The sequence below is a fragment of the Onychomys torridus genome, chromosome 3 (genome assembly GCF_903995425.1).
Source record: "Onychomys torridus chromosome 3, mOncTor1.1, whole genome shotgun sequence".
NCBI classification, from domain to species: domain Eukaryota; kingdom Metazoa; phylum Chordata; class Mammalia; order Rodentia; family Cricetidae; genus Onychomys; species Onychomys torridus.
Window position 1 is genome coordinate 60969321 of NC_050445.1, and position 8243 is coordinate 60977563.

The 8243-nt window shown below is 40.2% G+C and overlaps 1 pseudogene; it reads left to right on the forward strand.

Annotated features, from left to right (window-relative positions):
* Window positions 1–6862: 6862 nt before the first annotated feature.
* On the forward strand, window positions 6863–7603 carry LOC118579270 (annotated as a pseudogene).
* Window positions 7604–8243: the final 640 nt, after the last annotated feature.

Sequence of the window (8243 nt, forward strand, 5' to 3'; positions counted from 1 at the left end):
AGTGATTGATTGATTTTTATTATCCAAATTCATAACTACATTCAAAACAGAAACTGTGAACACCTAAAGCAGTTCACACATGTCTTATAACAATTATTTGAGTGACTTAGCTCTAGCTTTTTTGAAATGGGGACCTTGAAAGCCAACCAAGCTTGCACTAACTGAGGCTTATCTGAAGTGGATTAGCAGTGCCCTTTCCAGTCAGTTGAATCATGCACACACACACACACACACACACACACACACACACACGCACACACACACACACACACACACACACACACACACACACACAGAGAGAGAGAGAGAGAGAGAGAGAGAGAGAGAGAGAGAGAGAGAGAGAGAGAGAATATTCCCTGAGGCTTTACCCAGGGCACCCAAAGACATCAAATAGACAAGTACTTACTGCAAATACATAATAGATGAATAATTGTCAACTCTGACCCCAACTTTGCCAAGGCAGAGCAAACAAGTCAGCAGAAACCTCAAGATCTCTGGAGCAGGCACCCTGACATCTGTATCATCCCTATTAGATTCTCTTCCTATCTGACGTTTGCATACACCACGTGAACTCCTGCCAACCTTCTTCCTAGGCTCTCCCATGCCTGATTATGCTGACTGCATCTATAACTGGTCTACCTGGAATGTCATTAAGTCATAGGAGGTCCACTGCTGTAGAAATAAAGAGTAGACTATGCAAGTCACTGCCTGAACTATGAGTTTCAGGCTAAATGGCCATACTCATTTATTTTGTCAGTCTTAACATGAGCACCTAAAGTAAGCCTTTCCTTCCTTTTTTTCTTCCCTTGTTTATGAAGATTGCATTGATTTTTTTCTATACTAACTAATCTTGATACAATACTGCTCCATGCCAAAAAAAAAGGCTTATAATTTGCTTCTGACTCTCCCATAAATAATACTTAACATATCTATTCAAGTACATAAATATCTGGAAGATGTACATTTTAGATTTTATTATAATTATATTTCTCCCTTCCCTTTACTTCCTCCAAATCCTCACATATACCCTTACTCACTCTCCTTCAAATTCATGCCCTCTCTTTTCATTAGTAGTTATTTGGTGAATATATGTAGATACATATATATTCCTAAGTATAACCTACTTCACCTGTATAATGTTACTTGTATGCATGTTTTCAGAGCTGACAACCTCTTGGTACTGGGGAAGGCCACCTCTCCTGTTCCCGGCTTCCCTCAGTTGCCTATAGTTCTTTGTGTAGAGTTGCAGTCTCATGGGCTTTTCTCCATCCAGTGGTTACCTATGAGGAGAAGACTGGGATTGAGAAATGTAGCATAGTGCTGAAGACCTTCCTGGTTTCAGGCCACACACAGCTGAACTGGCCCTGTTTATTACTGTGAAAATGTCATTTGTGACCTATTTTTAGGGGGAAGACAACTGGAAGATATAATCTACTTACTGCATTATTCCTCAATGCCTTTGATTGTGATTTTTGTGGAAGATCCTTTCGTTGTTAGTTGCTTGGGATCTTTCTTATCAGTTTGTTTTTTACTTTCCAATTACCTGAAAGTCCATTGGAGAAAGAGCAGGATAAAGACAAACATTAAGAACTCCAATCTTACTTTAGTTGCATATTTGGAGATAATATTTGGGATTTGAGATCTGAGAAAACCAAATTATCCACTTCTTAGAGTAGTGTATTGATGCAGATTGAATCAAAAGACCACAACTAATAATGTAACACACTTATCAAATCAAGGGAAGAGAGGGAAGGAAGACAGGAAAGAATGAAGGAAGGAAGGGAGGAAAGAAGAGAGGGAAGGAGGGAGGGAGGGAGGGGGAGAGAGGGATGGAAGGAGAGAGCGGGGAGGGAGGGATGGAAGAAAGTGTGGTGGTTTGAATAGTAATGGCACCCATAGGCTCATATATTTGAATTCTTGGTCATTAGGGAGTGGCACTAGTTGACAGGGATTAGGAGGTGTGGCCTTGTTGGGGTGGGTATGACCTTGTTAGAAGAAGTGTGTCACTGGGGGTGGGCTTTGGATTTCAAATGCTTAAGCCAGGCCCAGTATCTCTCTTCTTCCTGCTGCCTGATGATCTGAATGCAGAACTCTTAGCTACCTCTCCAGCACCATGTCTGCCTGTGTGCAGCCATGTTTCCCACCATGACAACAATAGACTAAATCTCTGAAACTATAAGTCAGCCCCAATTAAATGCTTTCCTTTATAAGAGTTGCCATGGTCATGGTGTCTCTTCATAGCAATAGAACACCAACAAAGTCAGAAAGGAAGGAAAGACGGATGAGCATGCAGGCTCACACAGACTAAGATGCTTCTTAGAATCTGAGCTCATAAACAGAAAATAGAAAACCAACTAGCCAACCATTCCCACCACCACAACAACAATAACAAATTGTAACTATGGTACCACACACCTGTAACTCCAATCAGAGGATCAAGAGTTTAAGGCCCTTCTTGGCTACATGGCAAGTTTAAGATCAGCTACATAAGACCTGGACTACATAAGACCCTGTTTCAAAATGAGATAAAATAAGATAAGATCATCAAATATAAGATGAGAACAAAAGGGAATCAAAACAAAAATGAGGACATTACTCTGAAACAACAATTCAAACTTTGGGGAAAACACTGTTTTTGTGTGACTAGGTATTTCAGGAAGATAGCCAGAAGAAGCAAAGGGTTTTGGATTATTGATTTTCAAGCCAGTCTTCATTGGCATACATGTCTTCATTAGGGTCCTCTTTTTGTGGGAAATAGGATGATGTCTATTTTCTCTGAATGGTTGCATGGTTACTTTTTTTCTATTTTCTGCATGAAATGGGATTCTTAGCCTGTATTACACACACTCCAATCAAGACAATCAGCCAGCCAAGCCAAGGATGGCCTTATTCCCCCACACAGCATTGCTCCTCCACCTCCTCTTCTCTGGCGGTCAGGCACTGTAGCTTCATGCCCTGCTCTCACCTCACTCCCTCTGATGTTGTTATCATCTTTCCAAAGCTCTCCCATTAGGTCAGGAGTCAGGAGGGAGATGAGACTCCCTGAGCAGAAAAGAGAAAGCGTAGTGTTCTGTGGTCCCTCGAGGCAACATTTCCACAGTGCTGGGATTAAAGAGATTTCCTTTGGTTTTTGTGCTGCATCCTGAATTGGTAATTGAGGGCCTTTTATGCAGGAAAGCTGAAGAAGAGAGAGTGGAAAGCCATGGCATAGATTACTCTGTTGGCTTGAGATGCAGCTAGAAGAAACTGTGAGGAGAGGAGATGCATTTTCTCCTGTTTTCTTGGTTTTATCGATTTGAAGTTGTGGAGGGAAAAGAAATTCTTCCATTCTGTATTAGAAGATTCAAGCCTTTAAGTTTGCCAAAAAAGACTGACAACAGACAGACAAAAAGCATGCAGAGAGGGATAAGAATCATGCCAAGTTATATCATGTGCATGGGACCTATCTAAAACAGAGCCTGATGTAGTTGAGATGAAAATACCCACCTTAAAGGAATAGAAAGATTGTATCAGAGAAGGCCACTGTATTGTAGCTCTATGGGGGTAGTATGTGTTTTTTGTTTTTGTTTTATTTCTTTAAGAAATGAATGAGGCAAAAGGACAATGGCCTGCATCAAAATCCTCCTGGACTCAAGGTTTGGTTGGCTTTCAGACTCCTTTCAGTGATTAATCCTTCCAGGTCACTGAGACTCCATAGTGACCACATTTTTGGAAACCCCATTAGTGAGACAGAGAACATCACAGAAGCCTCTCCTTGTGCTGCATGAAAAGGGTCAGAGGTCACAAAGATATGGTGACTGAGAGAGGGCCAGGGAGGCTTGGGTGTGCCACACTTTGGGGGGCATTTTCTGAGTCCCAGAGGATGCTTGTGCTCCAAGTAAGGAAAATCTCACCCAATGGGCTTAAATGGGGAAACTTATTCTCCATTTACTAGAAAGTCAGAGAAGCGATGGCTCTTCCATGATTGGCTGGTTAATGGCTCTTCATCAGAGCGTCAGCCCCTCGTGTCTTTCTGCCACTGGCGTCCTTGACACTGCTGGCTTCTGCCTTCAGAAGGAATTTCTTTTAGGGTCCCAAGAAGCCCCCATAATTCCAAGCTTAAACTCTTCAGAATACATCATGTTATTCCATGCATGTCTCTTAAAGAAACAAAACAAACAACAGGATAGTACAGAGGAAAGGCGTTTGTCAGTAGGCCTGATGACCAAGTTCAACCCCTGGAACCTACATGGCGGAAGGAGAGAACTAGCTTCCACAAACTGTCCTCTGATCTCTACCTGCCTGCTGTCACATGTGCTATATGCATACACACACATATATACATGCATTCATGTGTGCACACATACATACACAATAAATGTAGAAATGCAACCAAAAAATAAAAATAAAACAATAGAAACTGGTTCTAAGAGACTTCTTAGAACCATGAACAAAATCATGTTATCACTTCAAACATAATCACTTTCAGGGGGGAGTGATATTACTAGAATTATCTACATTTGTTAGGAGTTATCCCTGAGCTACAGAAAGAGGAATGAATAAATATAGAAATTCAGATTTCTCTAAAACAAAGGCAAAAACAAACAACAATAAAAAGATAGGTGGCAGGGTTATGGAGAGAAATATAAGTTCTTCCATCATGGATGATTTATTGAAATAACAATATTTATTATTAAACATGCATTACATGTTTGGTGTGACCTACCTGTTTCCCTCCCTTTAAATATTTTAAGAACTAACTTTTAAGGTAGGGGTACCAACACTAGCTAATAATTCACTTATAAACAAAGAAACAAACTTAGAGAATATAAACACTGTGTTCAAAGGGAAATGATAGGAAGAAGTAGAAATGGGCAGAATCTGTGCCCTTAATTGTTGTATTATGCATTCTTCTGTTATGCTCTTTGCTTATCTATGAAGTTTCAGAAGGCCTTTGTAGTGTGATAGGGGCTGACAAAGGTGTATGCTCTTCTCTTTGGTAAACTAAACTGACAGCAGAGCCTTGGTAGAATAATAAGTTTTCCTAAGGAGCTTGGTGGGTGATGTGATGTCAAAGACCCTTTCCTATCACCTTCTCTCAAGTTCCCGGCACCGTTGCCTGCTTTACCTTTTCTTCTACTCTCATTCTCTGCAGAGCTTATGTTCTTTATATAAGGAGCTAGAGAGAGAGAGAGAGAGAGAGAGAGGGAGAGAGAGAGAGACATTCCTGAATTTTAATTACCACCTCCTCTTCCCCCTTTGCCACAGCTCCATAGCACAAACTGGAACATGACCTCCATATTTACTGCTTACCTGTCTCAATGAAATATAGTCATTCATCTTTCACAGCCTCCCCATTAGCTGGCAAATCATAGCACCTCTATAGAAGATGCTTTCAAGGTTTCACTGGACTTTTGCTACTGCTGCAGATGCTTCCAGGTGCTTGCACAGAATGGAGTTGTGGAGGTCTTCATCTCTAGGAAAAATGTGAAGAGGAAGTGTACATTTTATTATGTTTATTGGGATGGTTTGGAAGATAATGGCCCCCATAGGCTCATATATTTGAATACTTGGTCTCCAATTAGTAGAACTCTTTGGGAAGGATTAAGAGGTGTGGCCTTGTTGGAGGAGGTGTGCCACTAGGGGTGGGCTTTGAGGTTTCAGAGGACTGCTGCCATTCCCAGTTTTCTCTCTTCCCCATTCTTGTGAAGATGTAAGCTCTTAGCTACTGCTACAGTGTCATCCCTGCCTGCCTGCTGCCATGCTTCTTGACACAATGGTCATGGACTCACTCTCTGAAACTGTAAGAAACAAATAAGCTTTTTCTTCCTTAGTTGCCTTGGTCAGGATGTCTTATCACAGCAATAGACAGTTAACATTTGGTTGTCTGAGCCTTTGTTTAGGCTATCAAAACCTAGCAATGGACTTCAAAGATAGGATTGCAGAAGCACAAAATATATTCCTTATTTGAAGTTTTACCTTTGAATTTATGTTTGTTAATCACACTTCAATATGTTTAAGATTCTAAGACAACAGAAGAAAGTCTTGTAGATGATTCATCAAAGCTTCAAAGCTGATATACAGGTGGTTTATTGTTGAAATTAATTTGGAAATATATGAGAGAGTTTCAGAATCCAAGATGGATTGTGTGAATATAGAATGTTTAAGATTTAAATGTCCTCTCTCTCTCTCTCTCTCTCTCTCTCTCTCTCTCTCTCTCTCTCTCTCTCTGTGTGTGTGTGTGTGTGTGTGTGTGTGTGTGTGTGTGTGTGTGTGTTTGTGTGTGTGTGTGTGTGTGAGAGAGAGAGGGGGGGGATTTATTGGAATAATTTATAGGCTGTGGTATAGCTAATCCAACAATAGCTGGCTATGAACAGAAAGTCCAAGAATTCAATAGTTGTTTGGTCCACAAGGCTGGATATCTCAGCTGGTCTTCAATGCACACCTTCACTGTACACAGCATTCTCATGTAGCAGTTCTGTGGGCAAGCTTCTTCTTCACCTACAAGCCTATCTCAAGTAATCATGTCTCAAGACAGCAGGAGTAGTTTATTGGGTGTAGCCACACAGTCATGTGTTATGATGCCCATAGCACATGAAAACACCCAGCTTAATTTCTCTAACCTTTGCTAAAGTATGACACAATGTCCCCATGTCTGGCGGGACAGACTATAGACCATACATGAGTGTACATTGCTAAGTTAGCAGGCAGGATCCCAAGGCAGCTGTACTCAAGTGAGCATGACACTGAGTATCAATTTTTTTTTAAAAAAGGCTTTAATGCAGGTTAAAAGAAAAAACTATGGAAGAAAGAAAAAAGCTTTATATTTTAGTCCCCTCTACAAATACATATGTATATATAAAGCATTATATCAAAATAAAATATGGAATGGCTTAGGATGCTTTGGGAAAATGGAATTAATGGCATTTTAGAAGATGAAATGGGTTTGGGAAAGACTGTTCAGTGCATTGCTACAATTGCATTAATGATTCAGAGGGAAGTACCTGGACCTTTTCTTGTTTGTGGCCCTTTGTCTACACTTCCAAATTGGATGGCTGAATTCAAAAGATTTACCCCAGAAATTCCTACTATGTTGTATCATGGAACCTGGGAGGAACGTCAGAAATTGGTAAAGAATATCCACAAAAGACAAGGGACGCTGCAGATTCATCCTGTGGTAATCACATCATTTGAAATAGCCATGCGAGACCAGAATGCTTTACAGCATTGCTATTGGAAATACTTAATAGTAGATGAAGGACACAGGATTAAGAATATGAAGTGCTGGCTAATCAGGGAGTTAAAATGGTTCAATGCTGATAACAAACTTCTTTTGACTGGTACTCCCTTGCAAAACAATTTATCAGAACTTTGGTCATTGCTAAACTTTTTGTTGCCAGATGTATTTGATGACTTGAAAAGCTTTGAGTCTTGGTTTGACATCACTAGTCTTTCTGAAACTGCTGAAGATATTATAGCTAAAGAGAGAGAACAGAATGTTTTACATATGCTTCACCAGATTTTAACTCCTTTTCTACTGAGAAGACTGAAGTCTGATGTTGCTCTTGAAGTCCCTCCTAAGTGAGAAGTAGTTGTTTATGCACCACTTTCCAACAAACAATAACCACACATTTTTGGGCAAACTGCATGTTATTTAAATCATCATCATTACAGATCATAATGCACGTTAGGTGTAGTTTTTCAATAAGTATAACATTTTTATTTACACAAAAAATTAAATGATAAAAGTTCCTAGTACTTTTTTAAGGTATGGTACTGCATAAAAACATTTTCCTCTATGAAGAGGGACTATCAGAATTACAAAATCAGAGCTTGGAGTATAGTAAATAAAGCCAGACTTATGCTTAGATGCAGGAGCTAAACTTTGAAATACCAAAGATCATTAAAAGTAAGGAAAAGGAGAAAGTCTACAAAGAAATGATAGTTCATAGTCACATCAAAGCTGAGAGGCTGTAACTGTCCACCCAGGACTTAGCCAGCCTAGCTGTTTTTTGAACGATTCAATGTGATCACTATTGTTGGCTGTGACAGCAGCAGAAAAGATAGGAGGACAAGAGGGCAGGATAGAATGGGAGGAGGAAGAGATTAGGAGGACAAGAGGGAAGATGGAATAGGAGGGAGCAGAAAGCCTGTCTTCTCTGTTGAAAAGACTGTGAAGAAGTCTGAAACTTCTGGAAGCCATCCCTCCACACGAGACACACAAGTCTTCCATGTGTTCTTTTTGGTTCTTCATTATTAAAGCC